The sequence below is a fragment of the Dendropsophus ebraccatus genome, chromosome 8 (genome assembly GCF_027789765.1).
Source record: "Dendropsophus ebraccatus isolate aDenEbr1 chromosome 8, aDenEbr1.pat, whole genome shotgun sequence".
Classification (NCBI taxonomy): domain Eukaryota; kingdom Metazoa; phylum Chordata; class Amphibia; order Anura; family Hylidae; genus Dendropsophus; species Dendropsophus ebraccatus.
Genome location: NC_091461.1, coordinates 123,596,409 through 123,614,005, shown reverse-complemented (window position 1 = coordinate 123,614,005; position 17,597 = coordinate 123,596,409). Strand labels below are relative to the sequence as shown.

Sequence of the window (17,597 nt, the reverse complement as noted above, 5' to 3'; positions counted from 1 at the left end):
ACTTTATGGCTGTAGGATTATGGTCATTTTCAGTTTTACTGTGATTGATGAAGTTAACTCATCATCTTCTTCTGAAACCTCTTCTACTTCTGAAGATGAGAGAATTATTCAGGGGTATTTCACAGCTGATAGAATTCACAAGCTCTGCTAAGCTGTGCAAGCTGAAATACACCCTGAGGAAATAGAAGAGGATAGGATTGGTCCTCCTCAAAAAAGCCTAGGGCTTTTTCTGTGGGTAAGACTTCATTGTCTATGTTACAGGCGGAATGGAAGGAACCGGAAAAGGCTCCGGGTTTGAGCAAGAGGTTTAAGACCTTATAGGTTCTCAAGGAAGAACAATGTAAAGACTGGATTGAGCCCCCAAAGGTGGACCCGGCCATAGCCAAACTGTCAAAATGTACTGTGCTGCCTGCAGAGGACGGATCCAATCTTAAGGATCCGATGGATAGAAGGGTGGAGGTAGCCCTCAAGAGATCATATACGGCAGCGGCAGCCCAAGGGGCAGTCTCCATGTCTTCTTTGAGGTTTCTAGAAGCCTAAGAAGATGGCTGGCCAAGGTCTAGGAAAATTTGGAAGGTAGAGCTAGCAGGGACAAGGTCCTTCGCTCCTTAAAAAAGGTCATTATGGCCATTGACTTCCTCTGCGATGATGCATCTCAGGGAACCAGGTTAGCGTAAAAAAAACTAGTACGCTCTCGACCGCTGCCGAAGGGCGCTATGGTTAAAACCCTGGGTTGGAGATGCTAACTCCAAAATTCAGCTCTGTAATATGGAGTTCCAGCCAGGTAGGCTGTTTGGCTCTGAGCTGGATAAATTAATGGAGGAATTGTCTGACAAGGAGGGGAAGTCCCTACCATTGTCCTATAAGAGCGGTGATTCCTTTCGCAGAGCAAAATCTCCTCAGCGAGGCAAAGGGAGATACCAGTACAGAGGTCGAGGAAGAAACTATTCCAGAAGAGGTTCTGGGAAGCAGCAGAATAAGGACACCAACAAGAAACCAGACTTCTGACGCAGAAGCTGTCCAGTGGGAACACGTCTGAGTTTGTTTCTCCCTGCCTGGGAAGAATTAAGAAAAGATCACTGGGTGTTAAATATTATTCAAAATGGTTATGTCCTTTATTTATCATCTCTTCCTCCTCCAAGATTTCTTCTGTCAAGAAATCTTAAGCCAGAAAGACACTTAGTCCTAGAGACAGAAATTCTTTACCTCCTTTTCCATTGAGGCTCTAGAGGATGTTCCTCTATCTGAGATCGGTCAGGGAGTTTACTCCCCAGTGTTACTAGTGCTGAAGCCATCCGGAAATTGGAGGCTTATTATAGATTTGCAATATCTCAACAGGTGCATCGTAAAGAAGACGTTCCACATGGAGAACATAAGATCGGTAAAATCTATCCTCCAGGAGGGAGATTTTATGGTCACCATAGATCTACCGGATGCATATCTTTATGTACCGATTCTGAAGGCTCACAGGAGAGCCTTCGCCATCCAAATCCAGGGGAAGGTAAGACACTTACAATTCAAAGTCCTTCCATCCGGAATACCTCCGCACCCTTTGTTTTCACATAGGTAGTGTCACCATGATGGTTCACTTCCGTTTTACAGGGGATAAACTTATCCCTTACCTGGACGATTGGTTGATTATGACTCAGACTCAGGATCTTCTGAGAGTTCAGTTGAACTATGTCCAGGACATACTTCAACAATTAGGTTGGCTTATCAACATAGAGAAATCAGACTTAATTCCTAATTCCTCCTCGTCAGGTATCCATAAGAACATTAATGCGCTTTCTAGGGCTCCTTGCCTCAGCTGCGGACGCGGTGCCATGGGTGTTATGGCACATGAGATTTCTTCAGAGAGAAGCACTAACAGTATGGAACCGAAGACTGAAGGACTTGGATGCGATGCATGTTCTATCGACTCAAACAAGACATTCTCTCATGTGGTGGAGACAAGTCAAACATGGAGTTTTATTTTCAGAACCACACTGGATAACCATCACGACAGATGCTTCAGGAACAGGTTGGGGAGCTCATCTGACAGTCATCACGACTGCAGGATCTTGGAGTCAACAGGAATCCGCTCTGCCCTCCAACGTGAGGGAGCTCAGAGCGATTTACCTAGCTCTTCTTCATTTTTCTCCTCCTATTTTACAGAGAGCAGTCAGAATCCGGATGAACGACATGGCCTGTGTGGCGTACCTAAACAGGGAGGTACCAGATCCCCTTCTCTCCTCAGGGAAGTAGAGAAGATTTTTCTGTTGGGCAGAAACCAGAATAACCAGACTCTCTGCGATTCATATCAGGGGTGTCGACAATATATTGGCGGATTGACTGAGTTGAGGCCTGACATTACCGGGGGAATGGTCTCTCTCAAGGAGAGTGTTCATTCAGTTAACCCAGAGGTGGGGGCCTCCTCAGAGAGACCTCATGGCATCAGCAAGCAATGCCAAACTGAGGAATTTCTGTTCCCTTTACAGGGCAGACAATCCCACGGTAGTGGACTCAATGACAATACCATGGACATACCAGCTGGCGTATATCTTTCCTCCCATAGCCATGATTCCCAGAGTTTGACGAAGATCAGTCTAGATCAGTCGTCAGTAATAATAATAACTCCCTTCTGGCCGAAGGGGTCATGGTTCACCCTGCCCATGAATATGAGCAGAGGGGAATTTTGGAGGTTACCTCTGCATCCGGATCTAATATACCAGGGTCAACATCTGTGCAGGAATCTTTCCAGCCTCAGCTTGACAGCTTGGAGACTGAGAGGACCGTATTGGACTCTAGTTTTTCTGAGAAGGTATAGTATACCCTTTCTCACGCTCGTAGTTGCACTACAAATAAATCTTATGCACGTATTTGGAAGATTTTCAAGATTGGTGTGTAAGCAGGAGTATTGATGGACTTAAACCTTCTACTCCACAGTCATTGGAGTTTTTACAGGAAGGCTTCTATAAAGGATTAAAACCTAGTTCCATCAAGGTGCAGATAGCAGCCCTCTCTGCACACCTAAACTCACGTTTCTTTCAGATCTTGGAGGTAAAGAATTTTGTTAAGGCTAGACTAGGCCTAACCTGGTAAAGCAGGTAGACCCATGGGACGTATCCTTTGTGTTGAGACGCCTGTGTCTTCCTCCCTTTAAGCCTTGGGAGGAAGTAAACTTCAAGTTAACATTGGAAGTTTCTCTTTTACTAGCCATTACCTCTGCTAAGAGAGTTGGAGAACTTCAAGCCCTTGACTCCGCACCTCCATACGTGATTTTTTTCCCAAGACAAGGTTATCCTTGGGTTCCTTCCAGGATTCCTGCCTATGGTGGCTTCATTTGCCAACATCAACCAGCCAATAGTATTGCCTGTATTTTCTCCTACTGGATCATCTGAAGAAGACTTGGATCTTTCTTTATTGGACGTATCCAGAGCTATCAAGATCTATCTACATAGAGTAGGTGATTTTCGTAAAGACGAGAATTTCTTTATCCCTTTCGCAGGAAAGAATAAGAGGAGGAAGGCTTCAAAACCTTCAATATCCAGATGGATCTGTGACTCCATTGCCTTATGTTACTCCTCTGCTGATCTGGATCCACCAGAATTTACCAGGGCTCACTCTACTAGAGCTGTGGCCTCCACTTGGGCAGAGCGTGCCGCTGTGCCACTTGAGGACATATGCCAGGCAGCTACCTGGTCTTCTTTGACTACCTTTGTGAGATATTTCAGGCTGGATACTTCTTTCTTGTCAAGAACAACCTTTGCAAGATCTGTTCTTAATGCGGACGTAATAAATAACCCGCCCATTGGGGATAATGCTTGCTAATTCCCCATATGTTGTGATGCCAATGGGACGTAAGGGAAGCTAAAATTATTTAATTAATTTAATTAATATAATTAATTATGTTAATTTGTTTTCCCTAAGACGCATTGGCATCACAAGACTCCCGCCCTGTGTTTTATGTTTCTTTATAATTAGACTGAGGTCTAGGGGGAGGTGGAGCCTATTTATACCTCATGGAGGAGGGGATTAAAATTTAATTGTTATTTTTTCATTAAATATTCCTTCGTCTCAGGGGCTCTCAGGGGCTCGCAGGGGCGAATTTACCCCATATGTTGTGATGCCAATGGGTCTTAGGTAAAACAAATTAACATAATTTTAGCTTTTTGGAGCCGCTTTATAGTTACTGTACAGAACCTTGTATTTCTGGAACCGCTTTATAGTTACTGTACAGAGCCTTGTATTCCAGTGTTTTTGGAGCCGCTTTATAGTTACTGTACAGAGCCTTGTATTTCAGTGTTTTTAGAGCTGCTTTATAGTTACTGTACACAGCCTTGTATTTCAGTGTTTTTAGTGCTGCTTTATAGTTACTGTACAGAGCCTTGTATTTCAGTGTTTTTAGAGCCGCTTTATGGTTACTGTACACAGCCTTGTATTTCAGTGTTTTTAGAGCCGCTTTATAGTTACTGTACAGAGCCTTGTATTTCAGTGTTTTTAGAGCCGCTTTATAGTTACTGTACAGAGCCTTGTATTTCAGTGTTTTTAGAGCCGCTTTATAGTTACTGTACAGAGCCTTGTATTCGTGTTTTTGGAACCGCTTTATGGTTACTGTACAGAGCCTTGTATTTCAGTGTTTTTGGAGCAGCTTTATAGTTACTGTGCCGTGTTTTCGCCGGAGTACCCCTTTAATTCCTTTTCTCCACCATTTTCCCCTTTGGTATCAGTGATGACGTCTACAACACAGAGCAGAATGCTGGTGGAAGAATAAAGGAGAAAGACGCACCTGCCCTCATTCTCTGGTCTCAGCCCATCAAGAGCGATGGTGACCAACTCCATAGACTAGGTGACACAAGCTGCTGCCCTCATCCAGCCAAAGGCATGATGGGAGTTGTAGTCATGCACCACCACCATAGGCTGAAGAAATCAGTGACCACTGCTGCCATTGGGATGGGACCCTGTGTCTTGCCCAAGCTGTGGTGACAGGCATAGAATTACTGATGCGCTCGCATTGTTACCGCATTGTGTGACCACAGCCTGAAGAGGAGCCCAGCAGGAAGCGTTTACACCGATTTATCGGACACATTTTTGAAGCAAATGGATTTGAAATTTGAAAATAGGAGCCAAGTGTTTCCTTTATAAACAGGAAACTGGTCAGAGTCAATTCCTGGTCGGGTGTATGGGGGGGGGGGGGGGGGGGGGGGGGTGACGACAATGATGCGGATTGATAGTGATGATCAAGAGGATCACCCCCCCTTAATAGGATGGGGTGACGGTTTTAACCTATACCAGAGAAGGAGTCACAGCTGCACTCCCTGATCAGATTAAACCACAGGACCCTATCGTGTAGGTGGGAGCCACATTGTAAGATCTCACAGGTGATTGATCAGCAAATCACAGGAAATTCTGATCTTTATACCACAAACTGCGGCCAAACTACAATTCCCATCATACCTGAAGAGCTAAAGCTTCAGCCGCCCAGACATGCGGTGTTGCAGCTTTCCACCAGGTGGAGGGACCTTTGACCGAGTCTTACTGACCTGCAGCTCTAATGGTGCAATCACAGATATGACAGTTGTGAAGCCAAAGCCAGGAATTTGTTTGAAGAGGGGAGACATCTCAGTATATGACCTATTCTGTTTATAGTCTGCTCCTGGCTTTGGCTTCAATAAGCTGTCAGCTAAATCTGTAAATGCACCATAAGGCAGAGGTCAGCTGTGACACACAGAGGGGAAGCGTCAGCGATCAGTAAGGAGTTTGCCGAATATTCAGAATGAACTAAAAACCAGACAAAGCAGCAGTCATGTTCTACCCTCTTTATTACAGACATCAGATTACAGACTCCCGCTCATCATGTCACCGATCACAGAATGTTCCTTTAACCTAAGAGGGGAATACAACCAGACGTCAGTAAGGCCGTGTATCCTGGAGGTCGCCTTAGCGTTACGGTCAGTGGGTGTCAGCACTTGTGTTGTCATCTTTATATCAGGGAGAGAGTTCAATGTAGTCGTCATCATTCACCCATCATCCAGTATTAGGACGGCAGAGAGACGTCACCTACCAGAAGGGTCCACAGGGTCCCGCCAGCACCGCTGCAATGGAACAAAGTCAGGTTATACAAGTATACATTGTTTATTGGTCACATATCAATATGCTGAAGGTTTCTTAAAGGGGTGTGAGAAAAATCAGAAGATTAGGGCCTGACAAATGTGCCACCGATGTACACCCCAGTATAGAGGACCACCAAAATTCTATTTCAAATAAACTGGTGCAAGAGATTTGTAACTTCTATTAAATCTTCAATACTTATCAGCTGCTGTATGTCCTGCAGAAGTGGTGAAATCTCTCCAGTCTAACACAGTGCTCTCTGCTGCCACCTCTGTCCATGTCAGGAACTGTCCAGAGCAGCAGCAAATCCCCATAGACACCTCTCCTGCTCTGGACAGTTCCTGACATGGACAGAGGTGGCAGCAGAGAGCACTGGTCAGACTGGAGAGAATACACCACTTCCTGCAGGACATACAGCAGCTGATTAGTGGAAGACTGGTGAAGACCAGTTCATTTGAAAGGAAAAAGTGAACCCTTTAAGCCACCAAGTCTTCTATAACACGAATAAGCCAAAGCTCTGCCCCAATAGCCTCAGAGAAAAGTGGAACGGTTAGTGGTGATATCATCCTGACTCATATGGCAGAATCGTCTCATCACTGGTAATAGGAAGCAGAGCAGAAGTCAGGAGTCTCTAGAATTTAGATACTTACATTCACAGCATCCAAGTAGCGTCCAACCTATGGAGAAAGTGACAGGTTAGTGACACCATAAAGACGGACCAATACACTGAAGCATTACTGGTAACTATTCAGTCGGTGTATAGACTCCCACTGATCACTATATAATACTGTTTCAACTTACAGGAGGCCATCTGCAACATGGAGCAGTGCCTTATGGAGTGAAGCGCTCAGTTGTGCACTTCTCCCACTTCTGGCAACTGATGTGAATCTGATCACCTAGACCAGGGATGGGGGAACCTCTGGTGCTCCATCAGTTGCAAAACTACAATTCCCATAATGCCTGGAGAGCTAACGCTCTGGCTGTCCAGGTGTGATGGAAATTGCAGTTTTACAACAGCTGGAGGGCCAAGGTTTCCCATGCCCGACCACCACACTCTAAAAGAAACTTCTAAAGTTGACAGTAACCTTAGTGGTCTGCATCAGTCAGTCAAGTTATCCTCACAAGTAATTGGAGACCTGATTCATAAAGTCATCACATACAGACCACTGCACTGTAGATAGATTATAGTAGTTACCCGTCAGGTTTTATAGCAAGATCCTTAAACTGGTATCTATATCACACTTATGTGGCATCCCACAGGGGCAACATTAAGGGGGTCTGAACCCCAGTCTCAGCAGCCATGTTCCTTCTAGACTTCAGTGAGGTGGCTCTTATTTGAGTATTTCTACATAAGTGCATGATATGGAGTCGCCCTCCACACACTGTATAATCTGCACTGGAGATATCAGGCAGGGAGGTTTTACCTCACAAAGGAACAAATATTCATCTTATAGCAATATAGTATAGGAGATCAGCCGTCAGGATGGTAACAAGGCCGAGACCAAGCTCTGTCACTTACCAGATATCGGGGTCCAGTCACCGAGTGATGAGGATATTAGTGAGACCTGGAGAGAGATCCATCTGTGAGTACAATATACTGATCAATATTCCTAGAAGCCTGAGCAGAAGCTTACACCAATCAAATTCCACCCCTGCCAGTAACTATAATGGGCACTGTCAGTCACATCAAGCTTATTGCTGGGGACCGTCTGCACAAGAATACTGCTGGCTGAAGTGGGCTGCCTGGAAACCATGGACTAGGCCATATCCATGTCTTACAGACTCCTAGGGCTGCATCCAACTTTGACATTTGAACACTGGCAGCTAAAAAAATTGGACTTGGGCATGCTGGAGTTTAGTAACAGGTATGTTTTTAAAGTAATATCACCCTCATACCCTTGCTTCATTTCATTGGTGGACAGTGTCACCTGGGCGGGGCTTTATGGCAGTTGGGCCCCATCTCCCCGCCTAGGTGACACTGTCCACAGATGAAGTTTTAGATCAGAGACCGACAAGTGTTCTACCAGTATACATCGAAGATACAGCATCTAAGCTTGTGGATGGTGCGGAGGACTGCACAGAGTAAGGGGGATAAGAGGACCACCAAGCCATCTCCACATAATGATTAGCAGCAATTACATGTCACATTACAGTGTGGCATCTGATGTACAGAGGAACCAATTCACAGCTTATAGTACATTTTGGGACCTGCAGAAACCAATTTCCCCTTCAACGTTAAAGTACAACACTACCACATACTGGATCATGTATGATCACCCCAACACAATTAGTTTCCATGTACAGCACAGGATGCATCAGATAGGAGCGAAAGACTGTTCATCACTGTCAGTCTGATGAACTATGAATTCATCATGTGATCCTGGGCCGCACAACTTCCCTGAACCAAAGGGCCAATACAAGGAAACTCACCTCACAGCCGGCACTTCCAGAGGAACAGGGACATCTAAAAAAGGAGGAGGAAAAAAAAAGTTCTGAGATTGCTGGAGAAACCAAAGCTCGACGCCAGTGATGACAGCTGCACGTCAGCAAGAGCGTCTCCTTCATTCTTATTCAGAGAGATTCCCATTGATTTTCTATTAAATCATCATTGTGCTGTGGTGAAGGGCGACCGATCCTCCCAGGTACTTACATTAGATGCCTTGCAACGCTAAAGAGGAGAAGAAACACAGTTTAGACAGTTATAGTAACAGATTTGCTGTACAAGTATATAGACGATAACACACCCCCCCCCCCCCCCAGCATGAACACAGACTGGAGCCGTGTGCAGAAGTTCAGAGTAACAAATATCTTTAAGACGGCCAAACTAACAAGTGTCTTACAGGCCGTGCAATGCTCTATGGGAAGATGCAAAGTAGCAGTTTTCCAGGAGGAAACTTGTACTAAAGCGCCCCTTATTGCAGGAACCACTTGGAGGGAACCAGTCACCTGGGCACAGTATCCACAGATATGGCCCCTGATAACTACCCCTCCTGCAGAAGCTACAGGGACAGTAAAGCCATCAGGAATGTTTCAGGCAGATCTTAGTGCCGGCATCGATGACCATAAGCCTCAGTTTTATAAAGTTGTCAGAAATCACTTCTGTCCACTACTCTTGAACCATCATCGGCTTAGGTCAGGCCTTAGAAGTTGCCCATGAAGCTAAGATGTCAGCAAAGGGAGAAAATGTTTGCACCGTGGAGGTAGCCAATTTCTACAGCGGCCGGAACCCGGTAAAGAAGCAAATTCTAGGCTGCTGAGACGTTCCCATCTACTCTGCATGTCTAATGCTCTGAGATACTCACCATAGAAGTCACAGCAGACTCCACTCCTCATCTTGTAGGGATCACACTGAGGGAGAAAAACCCAACATTAGAACAGGTTCCTTAGCCAACAATGGGGTTATAACATCTCCAGAGACACATCAGATAGGAGCGAAAGACAAGTAGGTATTCATCACTGCTCATCTGCTGAACTATGTGATCATCATTGTGTCTGGAAACTATACCCAAAACTATAGTCATGTGGCAACCACCTATGTAATCTAACTACTGATGCAACTATTCACCAGTCATGTCACAGGCATTTCTGGAGAGGACAGAACCTGTTTGGTAGATTATGTGGTCTGACCATCCCCCCTCCTTAATCTTCTCCACCATCTTATGGACAGGGAGTGGGACAAGTTGGACCCCAATACCCATAACCCAGGAAGCTTCCATGTTGTCTATAGCAGCTGCCTGGTGTTGTACTCTGGAGGGGTGAAACAAATGAGATGCAATGTCTATGGTGGGTGCCCTGTCCAGTTAGTGAGGTTTCTTACCTAGTTTGGTGCCCAGAACATGGTGACCTGTAAGAATTAGAGGTTGAATATTAGTCCCAGATTACAGACGTCTCAGTCTTGTACTATAATCTTCAGGTTCTCAGAAAGAAATGGAACGGTTAAAGATATAATCATCCTTAATCATATGGCAGAATCGGTTTCATCACTGTAACCAGGTAAGAGATGGCATGACTGCCGCTCACCATCGATATGATGAGGTAACTCACCAGGTTATAGCCGGCATTAGGTTCAGGACCTAGAATAAAGTGTATAGCAGTTAGTGCTGTCAGGTTATACAAGCAGGACACTAAGGGTCAGGGGGTCATGTCAGTATTGCGGTTCGTCCACACAGACTTCAGGTCAGACATTTGAAGCATCATGAATAACCCCAGGATCATGTTATAATCTGGATTAGAGGACGATATTGCCCGTGCAGTCACATGAGTATAATAGCAGGTACGCCATAGCTATACAAACACAGAAAATGGCCGAGATCAGATGAGTACCTCACTTTTAATGTTCTGCTGTAAGAAGCAGATTTGATCAGCACACGACATCGGCTTTCTCTATCCCCGCACTGTTCTTGGACGAGAGACCATCAGAAGGGTTCAAGTTAAAGGGATTGATCTCCCAGAACAGCTGCATGCACCTGGCAGACAGGTCTCATCTGGTGTTGGAGGTTCCAGGCTCCATGGTGTCATGTCGGTAAAATGCATTTTAATTCTGCACAAGAAACAGGTGGAGAGCCATGAACCAGTCATCGATAGTGACTAGTTACAGCTGTGTCCCGTCAGTGTTGCCAATCACCCTGCAGAGTGTGCAGATGGTGACTAGTCCATGCTCTCCCTCGCCTCTCACTGGATTAAAATGTATTCTACTCGACAGGAAGACAAAGCCGTATTCCTACACCACAGGAAGACAGCCAGATGCGAGGTGCGGTGCCTGCTGCTGTTCTGAGCCCAAGTGTGCCGACCCAACTTTTTAAAATGACTGATGTCAGACATGTGACAAGACTACAGAAGTCTGCAGCTCGCCTCACTGATGCAGGAGAAGCTTTTCATTCCCGTGACCTCTGGAGTCTCATCCCCCCAACTGATCAACGTGACTAAGGGCAACACTTAAACCAGTGTCCACACAAGAGTCACTGACACACTATCTGTATAATTGCTGCAAGTCCCAGTCTGACTACAGGTCTGATGACCCAACAACCACCAATAGACGAGGACCGAATGCAGCTTCCCGATCATGCTGTGCCAGGCAGGATAATAAGACAGTGTCTGGCAGCGGCTTACTTCTTACACATGCAGTTTGTTCAGATTTATGGGGTGTTCTATCTAGCCATGTCATGTGTATGGGCCGCTTACATGTGGATATTACCTATGCTTCTTTGTCTGGGTTTCTCCATCTGCAGGTCCTCCAAGCAGCAGCCCTAAGATTAAAGGTTACATGTTATTAGTGTTTAGCGACAGCTACCATAGGCAATACCATATTATGTGGTCTGTATCAGCGTGGGTCAAGTTATCCTCACATAGTAATTGGAGACCTGATTCATAAAGTCATCACATACAGACCACTATAAGACTCACTAGATTTCAGCTCATTACAGCCCCAGGTATGCAGCACAGGCTTATAGAGTATGGGCCCTATTAACCAACAGATTATCTGGCAGATTTTTTTTAAGCCAAAAACAGAAGTGAATTTAAAAAGAGAAATCTCAGTCTTTCCATTATTACCTGTTATCTGGTTTATAGTCCATTCCTGGTTTTGGCTAAAAAAAAAAAAAAAAAAAAAAAAGTCAGATTCTGCCAATTCCTCAGTTGTGGACTAGTAAGCCGAGTGTTTACATTCCGACAGATTTAGAGGAGGGGCTGGGAGAAGGCTGCCAACTCTGTCACATGATGAGTCAGGGTCCTAATGTCTAAGCAGCCCGACTTTTAGATGCAGTGCGGTCCTCCCTCCTCCCTCATACAACTGTACAGGTGTAATCACTCAGACCAAAAAACTTTTGGCATGTAAAGTTTCACCAAGACCAGTGCAGTTTAAGAATGTGGCTGAGTGTCCACAGGGTTATACTCTGGTACCTCCAGTGATAACATCAGCCAAACCAAGTATGGCCTCTACACAGTAATACATGATCAGAGAGACATGACTGTGACTTTACAGGAGATCAGCCATAGCCTCTCCACAAGCATCTGACAGCGCACCACACTATATACTTACCATGTTGTCTGCCGCCAGCCCCATGAAGTTACCAGAGACTGATGTCTGTAAACAAAAAAAAAAAAAAAAAAAAGTTGGGCACATTATACAGATAATCCCAAGTGCGTCGACCATTAGCCATTCCAATATGACCCAAACAAGGCAGAAAGGGGCAACCGAGACAAACTGATGGAATTAGAACACAGGTAATGCTGGAGTCAGATAGAGCTAATAACAAACCTCCATGGGGAAGTCAAGGTTGTTAGAGCATCATCATGTAGCACTATACTGTAGGTATACACTCAGCAAGTATCTATGCTGCACTGTCACTGGCCGCAACACATGGGCAGCAGCAGCTGGTGCTGCAATCAGAAGCTCATGTTACGCTGCTATGTTAGTGTAAGGATACATTCACACACTATTTCATGCTGCAAGATTTTCAGTGACATCTGCTGTAATATTGGTTTCTAGTAAAGACAGTAACCAATACCACAGCAAGAAACTTGGAGCATAGAGTTTACAGCCGAGAATCATGTGACTCTAGGCTTCTATATGCTGCATCTTATTGGCCCCATCACTAACCCAATGTCACATGTAAAGATGAAAAGCGTAACTATCATTTTTTTTATTGCAGAAATAAGTAGTATAAGCGATTTTAAGAAACTCTGTAATAGGTTTTATCAGCCAAAAAAGCCTCCTTCTGTACTCAAGAAGCAATCTCCCAGCCTCCCCCCCCTGACTTCTTATCTGTGCATCATCAGGCAAACACGTCTTCATTACAGAGAAGCCAGTGAAGACGGGCTCTGCTCTCCCATTCTATCCCTATGGAGGAGGGAGGGGCTGAGGGAGCAGGAAGAGGTGACATGAAGGTCAGCTGTTTCTAGACTCTCTGGGCACCTAAAACGCTAAATTCAGGTGTCAGAAAGGTCAGTGCTTATCTCAGTCACTTCTAACAGCCCCTCCCCTCTCCATAGCCACATAATGGAGACAGAAATCCTGCTTCATCTGATGTGAGGGGGGAGGCTGGGAGATTGCTTTTTCACTACAGAAGGAAACTCTTTGTACATAAAACCTATTACAGAGTTTCTTAAAATCGCTTGTACTGTTGATATTTAATGTTGTCAGAAAAATGGCCCTGAAATGACAGTTCCGCTTGAAGCTTCTGAATACTTACTGTACACGTCCCAGGATCAGGTCCGCAGCTCGCCGAGTACACCCTGCAAATACACAGCAACATTAGAAGGGATCCTACAGACTAGGATAGCAGGACAAGTATAATACAGACACATCAGATAGGAGCGAAAGACAAAAGGTATTCATCACTGTTACATCTGCTGAACTATGTGATCATCACTGTGTCTGGAATCTGCAGCATTAGAATGTAATGTACAGTCAGCTGAAACCCTGGTACCAAACATATGCAGGAGTCATAGGGTTAAAGGTGTTATTTAAATTCCTTCAAATCAACTGGTACTTAGCTGCTGTATGTCCTGCAGGAAGTGGTGTATTCTCTCCAGTCTGACACAGTGCTCTCTGCTGCCACCTCTGTCCATGTCAGGAACTGTCCAGAGCAGCAGCAAATCCCCATAGAAAAACTTCTCCCGCTCTAACCCGTTCCTGACATGGACAGAGGTGGCAGCACCGTGTTAAACTGTAGAGAATACACCACTTCCTGCAGGACACTCAGCAGCTGATAAGTACCAGAAGTAAATTAGCTCTCTGGCACCAGCTGATTTTAAACATAATTTTTGCTGAATAAGCCCATGATGCATGAGACTAGTAAAGCAATGTCCCCATAAAGAGAGTTTGGACACTAACCTTCCAGCCCAGGATGAGCATCTCCATTCACAGCCGCTACCCGAGTTCTGGAAGAGACAGGACACCATGAAGGAACAGCAGGTACAGAAGAACACCGACTCCTCTCACTATACTGCATCAGTATAAGAGTCGTCCCTCATGACTTCTCAGAGAGATTCCCATTGATTATATCAGGTCATCACATACAGCAGTGGAAGTCGTCATCTACCACACGCACCAAGCTTACCTGCTAACCCGACCCACGACCGGACGCTGGACCTAGAAGACAAGACCAGAGGGTTACTAAGGAGAAGAGTCTGCTCACAGAGTGAAGACCCCAGTGACTAATGCCTCAGAGGAAGATAAGGTGGTAGCTCTCTCGTCATCCTGGCGGTCAAGAGTAGCAAATAGGAGTCATCAGCGGCATTAGATGGGGGGCGGACCACAAGCTTCCCACCCAGACAATCCCCATAATATATATATATATATATATGGGCAGATGGAACCCTCAAGACCTTTAAAGGGAGTTTTAACATTTTACACCAAGGATGGCAGAAGGCTGTAACCTGCAGAGCTGTCAGCATAATACTGTGCGGCTCCATTCATCATTCTGTAAGACCAAACCAGTCAGCTGACTGTATAACAGGGTCTCTACAGTCCAGACAGATGGGAGTTGGACATGACTAAAGATCTCAGCCTGATCCCCTTTGTTCTCAAAGATGAGCCGCAGCCAGAGCATCACGTCATCTCATACTTATTAGTAACCCTGACAGTTCTGATCTCCTTGGATCACTAAACAGGCTGCGTCCCTTCTGTAAATCACTAGTCACACTGTTATAACCTCATTATAAGTCATTCTGTCAACGTTAAAGTGGTCACCCAAGAGTGGGAAACCCCATCCAAGACATAGCAGCCGCCGCCTGTGCGATATGGCAGCTCAGTTCTATTAAAGTGATAGGTATGATACTATAGTCCCACACAGCCCGACCTCAGGTCTGATCTTGTGTATATAAACCCTGGGGACCCCGCAGCATTTCCAGGAGCAGCTCCGCTCATTCACTGGCTGCAGCCTCCTGATCTCTGCAACGTATGGAGGAGCCCATATAGAATGAATGGAGCGGGGGCGGAGGACCCCCCCAAACCTGCGCATAGGGACAGCCTTATACAGGACTAAAGGGGAACTCTGGACAAGACTGGGGAGGGGGTAGATGAAAGCACCGAAGTCCACTTACCTCCCTGATTCCAGCATGGTCCCTGCTGCTTCTGGTCTATGACAATGGAAGAGCAGTAAGCAGCCAGGGACCAAAGACTGAGGCAGCACAATGCGGGAAGCAGTGCTGCAACCAGGGAGGTAAGTGGACTTAGAGGCTCTCATACTCCCCCAGAGTACAGAACATTCCCAACTTACATCAATAGGAGCCGGGGGGGCCATTAAATCTGAGGGACGTCACCTGCAAGAGAAGGAGAGACGGAAACCATTAGTCCTGATCCCCTCATGTATCACATCACAGGAGACAGAAACATCAAGACACAACAAGATACAAATCCCCATTATACTGAGAGCAGAGGGGGATGGCACAGGGAGAGAGCTGCGGGGGCAGGGACAGCGCCGGGAGAGAGAGAGAGCGCCGCGGGGGCAGGGACAGCGCCGGGAGAGAGAGAGCAGAGGGGGATGTCAGAGAGAGAGCTGCGGGGGCAGGGACAGCGCCGGGAGAGAGAGAGCAGAGGGGGATGTCAGAGAGAGAGCTGCGGGGGCAGGGACAGCGCCAGGAGAGAGAGAGCGCCGCGGGGGCAGGGACAGCGCTGATCAGAGACGTTGGTAATCATCATTCTCTCTCTGATGTCCCTACCAACAATTCTCATCACGTTCAGCCTCAGCGTCCTCCATAATAACAGCAAGTGAAGGGTTAACCAGCAGGGCGGCATAAACATGGCGGGGCTGCAGGGAAGAAGCGCAGCGGAATCCATCTCCATCCTGAGAGAAGGAAGGAGCAGCGGGACAGGGGGCAGAGGGGGATGTCACAGGGAGAGGAGAACAATAAAGCTGTGGGGATATTGAACGCCTCGGGCCGCACATGAGGCGGTGACTGCAGCACTTACCTCACAGCACAAGGGAAGAGACGAAGGGACTGCACTGAGCCGGGGCCGCAGCTTATATAGTCCACAGGACACCGGATGTGACGACATGAACGTAGGGGCGGAGCACGCACGGATCCTTCAACACGCCTTAAAAGAATCGTCGCCTGCTGTTGGTAAAGCCGCCATGTTGTTGGTTGCAACAAACTATTAAGGATAAACGATGGTAGATGGTCAACGAATATGTCCTTACAGTCTAATAGTCCGTTACCCGCCTAAAATGGCTCCTCAGACCCACCTACTCCCCACCCAATATGGCGCCCAGTCACCCCCGCAAGGTTCACTTCCGGGTCAGGAAGGCAGGAGCGTGACGGTATTTTGATATAGCACTTCCGGAGCGCTGTGTTCCGGCGGTGGCCCCGTCCCGACCCGTCCGCGCCCCCGGAGGTAGGTGACAGAATCCAGGAGGGAGGGAGGGGAGGGCCCTCAGGGGGTTGGAGTGTAGGGCGTGGCTCACTCTCCCGGGAGGGGGAGGGGCCAGTCCACATCCAGCCCGCCCCCTGCCACCCTCAGCAGCAGTGATGGAGACCACCAGGATCACCACCGATGAGATGTCGGCACAAGCTGGGGGTGTCAGTGTGATTACCGCATTGTGTGACCACAGCCTGAAGAGGAGCCCAGCAGGAAGCGTTTACACTGATTTATCGGACAGATTTTTGAAGCCAGGAATGGATTTTCCCTGAAAAGAGGAGCCAAGTGTTTCCTTTCTGACCGGTTTATAGTCAGTTCGTGGCTTTGGCTTCAAAGATCTGTAAATGCAGCATAACACAAGTCTATTAATAGATAGAAAACTCCTCCACATGAGATTACAGCTCCGGAGGCTTAGGCTGCGGTCACACTGTGTGCATCTGTTTTTCCATTGACCAATTGAACCCAGCCAAAGGGTGCGTTTACACAGGCAGATTTAGCTGACAGATTTTGAAAGCCAAAGCCAGGAGTGGATTTGAAAAGAGGAGAAATCTCAGTCTTTCCTTTATGACCCATTCCGTGTTTATGGTCTATTCCTGGCTTTGGCTTCAAAAATCTGTTAGATAAATCTGCCTGTGTAAACGCACCATTAGAGCACACATCCTGGGGACAGATCTGCTTTGTGGACATTCACCCCAAAAAATTCTTTCAAATCAACTGGTGCCAGAGATTTGTAATTTACTTCTATTAAAAAAAAAGCCTCCATGGCTGATAAGGATCTTCATCCTCCGGAGATGCAATAGAGAAATAGAGGTTCCTGCAGATATTGGGGAGCTCATACAGGCAGCACTACAGCCCAATAATATCCCTGGGGATTTGGTGCAGATGTCACCGTCCTCGTCGCGCTGAAGCTTTTTATATTCTCTGGAGAGAATATACCACTTCCTGCAGGACATACAGCAGCTGATAAGTACTGGAAGACTGGAGAGTTTTTAATAGAAGTAAATTACAAATCTGTATAACTTTGCTGTAAGTTTATTATGAACCCCTTTAATGGCAGATCTGCAGGTTACGGTAAATGACATCTGAAATCTCATCCGCACAGTCAGAAAAACTTCCTGACAACCGTGTGTGGGGGGGGGGGGGATAT

The 17,597-nt window shown here is 46.4% G+C and overlaps 9 non-coding genes across 9 annotated transcripts; all 9 read right to left on the bottom strand.

The window, feature by feature from the left end:
* Positions 1–6,617: 6,617 nt before the first annotated feature.
* LOC138800188 (small nucleolar RNA SNORD47) lies at positions 6,618–6,692 on the bottom strand. Its single transcript, XR_011364391.1, has one exon. It is a non-coding gene; the product is annotated as a small nucleolar RNA SNORD47 (small nucleolar RNA).
* Positions 6,693–8,396: 1,704 nt separating this feature from the next.
* Positions 8,397–8,473, bottom strand: LOC138800198 (small nucleolar RNA snR60/Z15/Z230/Z193/J17). Its single transcript, XR_011364400.1, has one exon. It is a non-coding gene; the product is annotated as a small nucleolar RNA snR60/Z15/Z230/Z193/J17 (small nucleolar RNA).
* Positions 8,474–8,629: 156 nt separating this feature from the next.
* Positions 8,630–8,703, bottom strand: LOC138800179 (small nucleolar RNA SNORD79). The gene has a single exon (XR_011364382.1). It is a non-coding gene; the product is annotated as a small nucleolar RNA SNORD79 (small nucleolar RNA).
* A 452-nt stretch (positions 8,704–9,155) lies between these two features.
* Positions 9,156–9,219, bottom strand: LOC138800212 (small nucleolar RNA SNORD75). Its single transcript, XR_011364413.1, has one exon. It is a non-coding gene; the product is annotated as a small nucleolar RNA SNORD75 (small nucleolar RNA).
* Positions 9,220–9,503: 284 nt separating this feature from the next.
* Positions 9,504–9,585, bottom strand: LOC138800195 (small nucleolar RNA snR60/Z15/Z230/Z193/J17). Its single transcript, XR_011364397.1, has one exon. It is a non-coding gene; the product is annotated as a small nucleolar RNA snR60/Z15/Z230/Z193/J17 (small nucleolar RNA).
* Positions 9,586–10,003: 418 nt separating this feature from the next.
* LOC138800190 (small nucleolar RNA SNORD47) lies at positions 10,004–10,080 on the bottom strand. Its single transcript, XR_011364393.1, has one exon. It is a non-coding gene; the product is annotated as a small nucleolar RNA SNORD47 (small nucleolar RNA).
* A 3,306-nt stretch (positions 10,081–13,386) lies between these two features.
* LOC138800196 (small nucleolar RNA snR60/Z15/Z230/Z193/J17) lies at positions 13,387–13,468 on the bottom strand. The gene has a single exon (XR_011364398.1). It is a non-coding gene; the product is annotated as a small nucleolar RNA snR60/Z15/Z230/Z193/J17 (small nucleolar RNA).
* A 566-nt stretch (positions 13,469–14,034) lies between these two features.
* LOC138800177 (small nucleolar RNA SNORD79) lies at positions 14,035–14,114 on the bottom strand. The gene has a single exon (XR_011364380.1). It is a non-coding gene; the product is annotated as a small nucleolar RNA SNORD79 (small nucleolar RNA).
* A 1,587-nt stretch (positions 14,115–15,701) lies between these two features.
* LOC138800191 (small nucleolar RNA SNORD74) lies at positions 15,702–15,780 on the bottom strand. Its single transcript, XR_011364394.1, has one exon. It is a non-coding gene; the product is annotated as a small nucleolar RNA SNORD74 (small nucleolar RNA).
* Positions 15,781–17,597: the final 1,817 nt, after the last annotated feature.